The sequence below is a fragment of the Agelaius phoeniceus genome, chromosome 8 (assembly GCF_051311805.1).
Source record: "Agelaius phoeniceus isolate bAgePho1 chromosome 8, bAgePho1.hap1, whole genome shotgun sequence".
NCBI classification, from domain to species: domain Eukaryota; kingdom Metazoa; phylum Chordata; class Aves; order Passeriformes; family Icteridae; genus Agelaius; species Agelaius phoeniceus.
In genome coordinates this window covers 33,459,610-33,472,162 of record NC_135272.1, presented here as the reverse complement: position 1 = coordinate 33,472,162, position 12,553 = coordinate 33,459,610, and positions in this window count along the sequence as shown.

Sequence of the window (12,553 nt, the reverse complement as noted above, 5' to 3'; positions counted from 1 at the left end):
CTCCCAAACAGGCCAGGCACAATAGCTCCAAAATGAAAACCTTTTGTGAGTGCATATTATTTGGTTTCAAGCTGCCTGGAGTATAATGATGATTTTTTCAGCTCCTTGCAGCAGCTGCCAGCATTTCTGTGCAAGGAGATGGGAGTACTAAATATCTTTGTGTTTGTTATTTGCTATTATTTCTAGTTTAATTTTTTTTAAAAAAAAACTTTCAAAAGGCTGTTTAGGAAATTGCTGCCAGCCCTTCTGGTAACCCCAATGCATTTTCCTTATGGAAGGAAGCTCAGCAAGGAAAACCACCACTGAGATTTAGAGAACATTGACCTATTCTGTGCTACAACAGAAACTTGCAAAGCCTGGGGAGAACTCTGGAGAAAAAATGAGAAATGGGAAAAGAAGCCTCTCAGAAACAATAGAAAGACTCTTCTCAGACTCATACAAGAAATATTGTTATTCAAAAAAGAGTAAAACCCACAATCAATTTGTCTTCCTCTCATCCTTTTCCCCCATCTCAGTCCTTTTCTGGACTTTCCTGGAACTCACCTTTCATGCATTCCTTGGTTGGGGTTATAGCCAAGTGTGAGTAAGCACTAATGCAGCTCCAGGTATCTGGCTACATCAGTGGTTCTGCAAGGTTTAAATTACTTTTTTTGGGCTAAGGGGAACAGTGCCAGTCCTCTCTTGACATCTTCAGTAAGGAAAAAATAAAACACAGTGGGTTTTTTTTGCCGTTGTTTATTTTTACTTAAGTTTTTTTTTTTCATTGTACCACATTTCTATAGAGATTTCTCCAATTAACTGAATCACTTCACTCCCAGACAGAACACAGCAGAGCAGGGACCTCACTGGCTCACTTTCCTGCCATGGCAGGTGTGATTTTGGTTTCTGGCACATAAATCTTTTGTCAAAGACTGGACATCTGCCTTACAGGTTGCTGACCACTGAACCCAGGGGCAGCCACAAACCATATTTGCAAAGGCTGAATAAGAACCCCTCAGTATTCAGTACTTTGGAATAAACTGTCTCATCTGACTACCAAAAAAAACTTTACAGCAAAACTAATGCTATACTTACAGCATGGAATAGAGATCAGAATTCTGCCTTGAGGTGAGGCTGACCCAGGCTGATGATGGAATGCACCTCTAGAAAACACACAGCTGTGCTTTTTTGGCACTGATATTTATGGCTTGCCCTGCAAATATGGTTTATGTACCTGTTGCCTCAATTTGGTGTATGAAAGTGAAGCAGAGCTGGTTCATTCTGGGGAAGGGAAGAAGACACTTGCAAAGGAGTTTTAGTTCTAGGTTTTTCCTGCTTGGAGAGGAAAAAGGAGAGAATGCAAACCCAGAGTGTTGCAATGCCCCATTTTTCACAGCAAATATGGGATTTGAGTGTGTTCTGCCCCAGGGCACTGCAGTCAAACTCTCCCAGCCTGGTCAGGTCCCAGGCTGTGGTGGATTTTAGCTCAAGCCTATTCCCAGTATGGGCAAGAAAGGGAGCAGGGCTGCCCCTATTCACTGTCACAGCCTCAGCCAGGGGCCTCCTGCCTTGTGATGGCTGATTTCAGTTCATTTCTCTGATTTACAGTTTCCTGATTTGCAGGTTGTTAAAATACTTGTAAAAAACACTGGTCTGGAAAATGTTCCTGAATAATTATGTTGATGACTAAAAATCAGGCTGAAAGGGCTTTAATTCATAGCAGCTTATATAACAAGGGAGATTTAGGGAGAGCTTTTATTCTCTACTCATATTTTCAATCTTTCATTCATGTTCATATCCTGCACTACAGACCCCAAAGTGAGTTTATATGGCTAAACTCTCATTCTACAGTCAGGAACTATTTCATTCTCTGGAAAAGCTTTCTTATGGAAGTAACTTTTTTCTATCTGAAGGTTAGTGCTGTGTTTATGTCCTAGAGGGCTTGTGAGGAATTAGAGTATTTTCCCCTTTGGAAGGGGATTGTTGGAATTGAAAGGTTAGTGTTTAAATAGGGAATCTAAGCACCAGTGAGAAACTGAGGGGAAATTTATGCAAATAAATGTCACCACTGAGGCTGTGCTCGGGGATTTGTGCAGTACAACCCAACCCATCCTGGATCTGCAAATGTGCAAGACACAGCCAGGAATACTTTGAGTTTTACCTTTGGTGTTGAGAGAAGAGAGATCTGCTGCCATTAATGTTTGGGCCTGCAATGGTGTCATCTCAAGTTTCTTGTTTAACCAATCCCAGCTGTGTGAAATTCTTCCTGGAGCGGAGCTGGAAGTTGGAATTAACCATAGAACCTCCCAAAATGTATGACTGATTGGCTCTATTGTAAGGTCTGGTTAGGAACATTCTGACATGCCTTCTGCTGGAAAATGTCTTTGTTAAAACTCTTCAGAAATGCATCTGTTACTTAATACCAAGACAACTCAGAATATCCTGAGTGAGGCCTGGCCAGGATGGAAGATGGGCTTTACCACATCCCAGGGGAATAAGTTCAGGCTATTGTGAGCTGTTTCTGGCTTTGTAATGACTCCCAGCAGGGGAAAAGCTTGAGATTCACATTTTTTTGCCAATGAGATAAACATTCTCTGCCTCAACTCTGTTTGCAAGTCTCACATTATTTAAAGGCCTCAAAGAAGTTGACACCATAACATGACTACATTCAAAGAAGCTTCTTAGGTGGGATGGAGCAGTTTCTGCATTTAGGGAATGTGGACTACAGGAGTTTGCCCATGAGTTAACAAGCATCTCCACGCAGCTTTGCAATCCAAGGCTGTTCCTGAGCTCCAAACAAGTGCACAGCTCTGCTCCAAGGTGCCAGAAGCTCAGGTGGGAATTCACTCATTTGGAGAGAAACAGAACTTCTGGAAGCCTTGCTAGTACAGAATTCCTAAAAGTTTGGAACTCGTTTAGCAGCTTAATGTATTAACAGAAGCATTAAAAAGAAAAAAAAGGCCTTGGTTAGTTAGTGCAGGTGCCTGGTCTGCCAAGAGGCAGCTCTGAGGGAGGCGAGCTGATTTCAGCTGAAACCAATTACCTTGCTGAGTGAAGCAAGGAGAGCTGTGAAAACACTGTCTCCTGGTGTACTGGAAGGTTGGGTGTGCCCAGAATCTGCTTTTGTCAGGACAGAGCTAAATGACATGAGCTGCTATGACTTACCAGGCTCCTCTTTGTAGGATGGAGCATCCTCCTTGTCCTGCTCCCGTTTGTCAGGAAAAATTTGTTTTGTTCCATCCTTCTACATCTGTTGATCCCTCTACGTCTCACCACACCTTCTTGTGCACAAAAACGACCTCCCAGAATATTGTGTTAGCCATCAGGAAAATGGCACATTGAAGGAATGTCCTTTAGCACTGTATTCCCTTACTAAGAAAAAAACATTTCATCTACTAGAGATGAAAGAAGAAAGAAGAATCAACATCTTGATCAAAAGTTTTCATTGAATTTTAGAATGTGAGACAGTACAATGGTGGAAGGTGACCTAGGTTTGAGAATGGAGAAAGGATGTTTTAGGAATTGGCACTCATGGCCTCATGATTATTATGGCTGCAGAATGGAAGAGAAGAGCAACAGTTTACCATTAACTCAAGGTGAATTTGCAAACTAGATGCACATATTTCCAAGGGACAGGTACACAGCATGTGATATTTGTAGTGCCAAATGAACTGATCTGCTCAAACACTCTGAGATCAGCACATTCTGCCCTCTCCTTTAGCAACTTCCACAGCAGCAAGCAGTTTAACTTGCAATTATCTCCTTGTGCCAGTTTAATTTACGGTTACCTCCTTGTGTGAAAGGGTGAGAATATGGAACCAGTCGGTTTTAGGATGGAGGTGAAGGTCCTGCCAGTGAAGAAGAGCAGTCTACTCCAGTCTACCACAACTTCTGCCACTTATATCCCTTAAGGGAGCCCTTAAGGAACTCCCATGGATACAGCACAGATGGGGGTAGAGAGTTTTTAAAAGCCATTTCCACTTAGTTAATAACGTGTGCGAATATTGGATTTTATTATTTCCTCTTTGATTTTATGACTATTGCAGATTATTCAAAAAAGCAAACTGAAAAAGCCATTTATTGCCTGGGTTTGTTTTGTTTTTTAAACCTGTTACACTTTAAAGCATCATGAGGAGTTCCAGATCATACTCATAACAACAAGAATGCTTTATGAATTAAAATAACTTGACTGCAAGTCTGAACACCACTATAAATGGAGGGCTGGGAGTCCATGTGGAGCTGTAAGGTTCAAGAACTCAGTGAAATTGTGCTGAAACTCCTGACTGAAGCACCTCAAGGGTCTGCCAGCTTTGCTGTGGCTGCCTGTTCTCTCCAAATAACTGGACTGGTGATCTCCTGATAAAAAGATATCAGGGTAATATCTTCCTGATACTTTGGGTCTTGCTAGAAAACAGATGTTCTTGGAGTACCTGACAGTCTCACTTTGAACACTGGCAGGAAATAGATATTGGAGAACACAGAAATAAGAAACCTTTTTTTTTTTTAATTGCACCTGATCATTCTCAAGCCATGATGCTGGGGACTAAGATTTGGGCAGGGATCCAAACTGCCTCTTCCTCATCAAATCCATTCTCCTGTTCCCACATGCACATTAAGGTGAGCATTAAGTCTGATGTTTCAGTATCAAATCTCAATTCCCTTGCTTAGGTTCTGGGCCAAACAGGCACAGAGGATGAGAATTTTTCTTCCAGGGTACTTGTTTTCACTAAATGTGTGATGAAATTACAGATGAAATTACTGAGTGGTTCTGGCTGCTTTGTCCAAGACACCAGCTAATTAAGCTGCAAGGTGTCCCCACCTTGATCAAGGTTTTTGTACAGCAATCTTCACTAAATGCTGCCAAAGTGCAGGTGGCACCATGGCCTAAAATTACTGCCTATGTCACCTGCATTTCAGACAGCCATTTCGTCAGGTCACAGACTAGGTCTAGTTAAGTCACCATTTTTCTTCCCTGGTGGCTCTCCAGTTTAATTTAAACCAAAGGGTTCAAGATCAAAATTTACTATAGATATTTAAGCGCCTTTTCCCCCTGCCATGCTCCTCCAAACAACCTACTGAGCTTTTTCCACCCAGAGGCAATTGCGTTTGACTTTTTACATGATGTTTGACAACTTAAAATGAACCTTTTCTGCTGCTTTTCCAGTACAGTGGTTGCTAAGCCAGCTTTTTGTGACTTCAAGCATCATCTTATCAATGAAAGGAAAAAAAAAGACAGTTAAGTACACATCTCATAGTAACTTCAGATAATTGTAATTTGAGCAACTGTGAAGCTGCCAGTCAAACAGACTACACCTGTTTAAGGTCAGCTAATATTCTTTAAAAAGGCTATTCTTAAAACATGATGCTTCTGGACCTGAAAGAAGTGTTAATCCATAGGTATTCCCATGTCTGCCACTGACCACTTCAATATGAACTGAACACACAACCCAAACAAGGATTAGATTTGCCAGTCAAGTAGTGGCAGTAGAATTCTGAAGTAAAAGTACTTCCAGTGTGTCAGGCCACTCCTGCAATGGGAATTATGCATAAATCATGGCAGTGCTCTGTGTCAAATAAAAGCCAAACTAAGTAGTAAGTGACTTAAATAAGGCTACTGGCTTGCTTCAAATTATTCCAAATTAAGTCATTTTTGAACTTAAAACCTTTGGCTTAAAATAAACCAGAGAGCCATCAGGGAAGACAAACCTGAGTGCCATGAAAAGTGAGCTCTGAGTTCATGGATATGATGCATTTTCTCCTTTTCCTTTCCATCCATTCAGGGGCCAGCCAAATGCATCTCTTACCTGGCCTCTCTTTATCCTGAAACTCAGAGTAATGGGAGGAACAGAGGAGCTGATGTGGCAGGATGTTTGTAGAAGGTTCTGCTGTGAGTGTCCTGTGAAAATATATACATACATACATATATATATATATATATATATATATATATATATATTTGCATTATGTATATTTATACAGGTATAGTGTGATAGAGAACCTGGGCTTAAACAATATTTCTGCATGGTATTAATATGGGATTTGCACAAATCCATATCTCTCTATTTCTTCTAAGCTGGGGATGGAGAGATCCCTCACACACACATCCACATAACCCTCCCAGGGAATGGCACAAACATCTGAAGCCCCCATGACTGCAATTCCTGTTGTTGATGCTCACTTTCATCACATCTAATATTTGCTCTGAGCTGACTGCTCCTGAGAACGTCACTCTTCACAACGTGCATGGATATTAATCTTCCAAAGAGGAATTTAAAGGGCAGAGCGAACCCTTCAGGCTAACACAGGGGAGGTGATGCCCTGTCTGTTTTTAATTAGAGCCAGCTTGTTTAATGAGGTAATGTTCTGTTGGGCTGGGTTATCTCCTGGAAGACAGGGCAGCAGGCAAGCTGCTGGGGAGGGACACTTGAAAGCCATCCCAGGCAGGCTGTTTAATGTTAGCACCATCATTCATCACCCGGGCTCTTTGGAGAGCCTGACAGGCAGAGCACGTCCTGGGGGGGACTCCATCAGCCTCTGGCGTGCTGCTTAATGCAATTTAGCCAGATGTATCAAAGCAGCAGGCAGGACCCTGCTATTTGGACAGCATTTACAGCATCCTGGGCAAATAGTCAGGAAATGTTCAATAATGTGCCTTGCACAAGTGTGGCAAGAAGCAGATTCTCGGAGTGACGGGTTGCCAAGAGAAATCCTGGCAGTGCCTCGCTCCAGCTTTTAGTCACATGCTGGTTTTGTTGTTATTGTTTGAGGGCTTATTTTTGTAAGGGCTCTCTCAGCCTGAGGTTTCCAAAGGCTGGATTTAAGGTGTCTTGAACACGCCCAGTGGTGGTTCCTGATCAAGAGGATGAATGTGAGCAGCAGGATCCCTGGAGCGCTCCTGGATCTGGGCACGGGGCCTGCTGGAGGCTGGGGCACCCTCCCAGCACTCAGAGCTGGGCTCTGCAGCAGCCCAAACACTCTGCTCCCCGGGCAAAAGGGATCAGGGCTGTTTGGGGAATCACAGAGCCAATACCAGCACAGACAGGGAATTTAGTGGGGCCTCTGGCTACATCACCAGGCTACAGAATCCAGCCTGGTGTGCTGACAGCCTCTGTTTTGGAATCTAAGAGGGGTTCTGCAGAGTATAGTTCAAGTACACCTAACTGTTTAACACTGAAATAATAATAATAATTCACAAATTTTGCCATATGGACCTAAAAACTTGAATATACCCACAGACCTGCCTTTGGTTCTCAGTGTGGGATATTGTGTCTGTGAGATCTCTCCATCAGCTACACAACTGGAGGACTGCTCCCTCAGGAGAGCAGAGCCTGCAGTAGGGACAGCAGGGGAAAATGGGTTTCTGCTCTTTCTGCTCCATGTCCTGCTGCCCAGGCAGGTGGTGGCACAAGAGAAACCCTTGCCATGATTCCTGTGGCTGCTGAAAGCAGATGGGGTTTGTGGCACTGCTGGTTTGCTATTTAAGTCTACAGCATCTTTGCCAGCAAAGGAAGAAAAGAGCTTGGTTAATGCACTGCCCCACAGGCCGCTGGCAGGAGATGTTTAACTTCTAGAGGGGGAAAAGTTCCAGTGGGCCTGGAAAAGGAATAGTTGTGATGTGTATTTTCAGCCTTAAAGCCAAAGCCTCGTTAAATTCCCAACGTAGAAGCAAAGTTGCACCAATTATTATTATTATTATAAATATTATTATTGTTGTTATTATTATTAAACCTCTACCCAAAACCACTTTTCTGAGGAGACCTCCCCCACTTCTCCCAGGAGCCAGAACTGCAGCTGGGGTGAGGGACAGACACACAGCCCAGACACCTCCCCATGTGCTGTGGTGTCAGCTTCACCTGTGAATTCAGCTTTGGCTCAGGGCTGGTGCATAAAGATGTAAAATCCATCTGGGCCCTGCAGTCTTGGAAAGCTCTTTGATGGTGTTTCCAGCAACAGAAATGTAGCATGTGCAGAGCCTCGCATCCTGTTGCTAATAAGTCTGCTTTCACACCACTCTGCTACACTTATTAACTTTCATTTACATATTTTTCCAATAATCTTTTAAACAAGTGACTAGATGACCATAAATCCTGGAGAGTGAGGAGTGCAGGGTATGTTGGAAGAACAAGTGCCTGGGGCTCAGTTTAACCCTTCGGCCCCCACTAGAAAAGCCAGGGCCAGAGCAGAGTGTCCTGCCATGTGCCCAGCAGAGAAGGTTGGCAGAGGAGGGGAAATGCTTCAAAAGGAACAGAATTTGCTCTCGTGCTATCCCAAAAAAATACAAAATCTGGTGCTGCTGCCAAGCCCCAAAATGCAAATTAATGCAGAATGGAGAATTTGAAATGTTTTGCTAGCAAGTACACGCCGTGGTTCTGCGTGGATGTTCAGCTGTTGATGAAATCCCATCCTGGATTTAGCAACCAGGTTCACTAAACCAAAAGGCCTTCCCTATTTGATGATATATGATGAGGCAGAGGAAATCTGGTGTGGCTTTTTAAGGCAGGAAAGAATAAGGATGGCTGGGTGGAGTGTGTCAAACAGCACTATCCAGAGCCACAGAGATTCCTATGACAAAATAGGGGATTATTGGGATGGGAGGGTACCAACCCTGAATTTCTAGGTTTGAGCTCTTCCCTCTACTACCCCTGGAATTCAGCCTCCTCACTGAGAGAATCAGTGACAGCTTGAAAGATTGTCCAATATATATTATTATTTTTTAATACATATATACACATAGTTGTTTCCAATTACCCAGGAATAACTGTTTCCTCTACTGAGCCAGCTGCAGAGATGGTTGAACAATCTGTCTGTTCAAACACACTTCAGTCAACTTTCTTTAGCTGATTTGGCAAGAATTTTTCTTCCTATGACTGGATCTCCTCCAGTAACAACTTAGACAGCCTTTTGACTTTGGGTCATGGCTGCAGGACACTGAATCCTTTCATTTGTCTCTCTGCAAGTAATGATGGGAAAGCCAAAGCACTGCCATGCCCCTGGCTGAGAAAGTTTAATTCTTTGTGCCACACATCCAGGTGTCAGCTGATTTTACACCACAGAGCAGGATGATTGTCTCAAAAACAGGGATTTGGACTGGCACTCAGAGGTTCAAGCCCTGACACACGTCCTGGGCAATCACCCATTTTTGCCTCTGCATGCATGGAAGTAACTTCTCACCCCAAAAGGTTTCTGTAAGGGATGATATCCTGTTATGAGTGGAGGGATCAGTGTAATGATGAGCATCAGGGGGAAGAAATCTCTTTCCAGGCAACCAAGAAAGATCTGGAAAAAGATCTGCCAGCATCAGCGAGGGTGAGCAGGAAGGGACAGTGCTGTCATCAGACTGTTCCACCTTTCCCAGTCCCACCTTTTTGTGACAGTTCTACTTAGGCTGTGATTGTAAAAACTTCTCTAGGCTATGAAAACTTCTAGGCAGGTTGCAGCACATGCATTTTACTTGTGCAAATTTACCCTGCTCCCTCTAAAACCTCAGCTTGGAATGACAACCATTCATAAATATTTCACATGCCCCAGCTGAGAGGCTAGAAGAAAATGTGGCCTTGATTAGCAACTGTTAATCAATTTCCCTTTCAATTAAATCTTGTTTGTTCCAAACACAGAGTGAGACCACTCAGTTTGTAATGTTCCCAACTCTCCTGTTGCTGCTTGGCACGAGGAAACCAAACCCCAGCCTCCAAGGCTGTCATCCTAGGAACTTCCACAACAGAGAAATGCTGTTTTGACAAAATCAGCACTTTTCTGTAGCCATTTCCCTGACGACTTAGGGCAATCTACTGGGACTGAGTTTGATAAGGGCCCCTGATCTTAGTAATGCAGCTTAATCTCCAAAAGCTGGGTTTCAGCACTACCTAATCACATCGGGCTCCTTTGCCTTTGCCAATCCATTATGTTGCTGCAGGCTTCAAAGATTTTGGTGGCATAATGACATCTTCAGACCTACCTTTATGTATTTCCAAAATTCCCATCCAATCCCATGTGCCAAAGCATATCATATTATTTTAATTGCCAGCTCGCTACTTTAGGGGCACCTTCCTTCATAACTTCTGCTCTGCTTGTAATGATGAGATCTCTTGCAGATGCAGTTAATCAAAAAGATTACAATCACTCCAGAAACACCTGCATTGGAAATAAGTCTGGCTTTTATTACTATGAATTCCTACTGCTGACAAGCTCTGGGAGGAGAGAATGGGGGAAAACCCAAGATCCCTCTGCACAGCTGGAATATAAATGTGAAATTTTCTTTCCATTTATTTTTCTTCTGTAAATGGTTTAGCTGCTATTGATCAAGATTACCACCAAATAAAAATCAAAATCTACTAGCTCGTGGTGTTTTGTGTAACACACTCATAAAACAAATTTATGCCTTCACCACTGGAACAGGCCCTACTTTTTGCTAAGATATGTACAGAACTGGAAATAGTGTTCATTGTCGGGGCTCAGCAAACAGACATTCAGGAGCAGGAAGGATCCTGTGTTGGGAATCCATTTTGCATATGGAAGACAAAATACTTCAGTTGTTCCCACAGCCTGCATCCTCTTTACCCTTATGAAATGAAGGATAAATATAAAAGAGTAATTGCAATGGGTAGGTACAACAGGAAGCAGAGAATTCAGAACTATTAAGGGAGCAGAACAAAGATGTGTAATTCACTACAGGGTAAAAAGGTAGTCTTAAAACTGTTGCAAACTCTTCAATAAATATCCCTATTACTGTGAATCTCTTCTCAGAGGGTAGAAGTAGGGTAGGTGCCAGCACAGTTTTTCTGAGAAATATGAAGTTTTCAACCTTCACCCCAAAGTGGTAAAGGTGACACAGTATTTCAAAATTCCAAGGTTCAGATAGTCAAAGATCTTGGGATCCTGAAAACTGGCAAAACAAGAAATAAAATGTCATTCCTTGCAGGAAGTGGAAGGGCATCCACATCCACCAAGAACAGAATGGCAACAGTCTAAGAAACAGCTCAAGGCACATTTATTATGGAATGCTGATTTATTGAAATCTGCAATAGTCCCAGGCTCTGGACACAGAACTTTTTAAAAATTAAATATTGCATTTAAAAGCCATAGAGGATGCACAATTTTTCTAGGTTTTTTTTTTTTTAAGTAGCTGCTAAGTGCTGCTTCTACAGTGATCTACTAGCAGAGGAAAAAGAAAAATCAAAGTGTTCCCCTGTCTCAGGACTGAATTCTTACTGCACACAGAATATGAAATTATTTGAATCCACAGCATCCTGCTGTCTCTCACTGGATAACAGCTCAAACCCAACATATGCTCAAAGGAATGATTTAGTGGGGATAGTCTGTCCCACTGCTTCTGCAAGAGCTACAGGAAAGAATCTCTAACACAAAAGCAGAAAATGTAGCCTCTTTACTGGCTCTTAATAATTTTTTTTTCACCTTCTATAGGTTCTTAGCTTAGCTAACTTTTCAGATTCATAAACCATCAGAGGCTGTGCTGGCACAGTTACTGACTGGTTTTAAATGGATGCATTTGCCATGCATATCCATGTAACTTCATTTAAATAGCCTTGAATTGGTAGTAGACAACTAAGAAAAGTAATGGCCCTATCATAGAAGATGCTCCATTAATAGCAAGGTGACACTTCATATTTTGAGCAGAAGAAATATTTAGGGCCAGATCCAGCAAACCACTTAGCTACCTACAGTTCAAGCTGGATGTGCTACAGATATCAGAGTCCAAGAAGACAAGACACAAACTCTGTGTAACCCGACAGTTTCTGAAATTTGCACTAAAGACACACAAAATAAAATATGCATAGAGTTTTAAGACCATTGGAAGACAAGGGAATGCCTTCTGTGACAGGAATAATGTTCCTTCTGGTCCTGGCAGCTTCAGGAGAGCTGAAGAATCCCCTTCCCTCATTGTAAGCTGTCTTCCAGTAAGAAATTGGAAGAGGTGGATCAGAAGGGCTACAGGAGGATTAAAGAAGCTTTAACCCTGGGCAAAAGAAGGTTTAAAGTGCACCTCTCCCACCTCATCAGGCTTTACCCTTGTGGTCTGCTCCAGAGGAGCTGTCCCTGCTGTGCCCCCCTGGCTGCCCTTGGGAACAGCCTGGCCAAAGGAGCAGAGCAGCTCAGCAAGCTGGGTAAATCCAGCCTGCAGGAACCCTCAGCAATCTGAAGTAACAAGAAGGGAAATTCTTTGGGCATCCTTTCCTCACTGCCATTTCTCCTGGCAGCCCCTCAGAGCTGAGGTCAGTGCTGGGGCTGAGTGACCAACTCTTCTCTCAGCCGTACCTCAGTGTCCCACACACGTCAGAAATGGCAACACGGGTAATCACTACATTGATAAATGTTCAGCTGTCACAAATAACCACTCATCCACTCACAACCAAGCCCCATTGCTTCTCTCCAGAGTGTTGCCAAGATTGCATTACTGAGGGTGTCTAAAGACAGGCTGCAGGAGCAGAAGGACTTTGCCTAACAGGACATAGGAGGCCACTGAAGCAACAGTCATTGCTGACTTCAGTGTACTTAAGTCAGACTTAGCCTGTGGTTAAATATACAAGTCCTTTGCCCTTTAAGGCTTTAAATAATT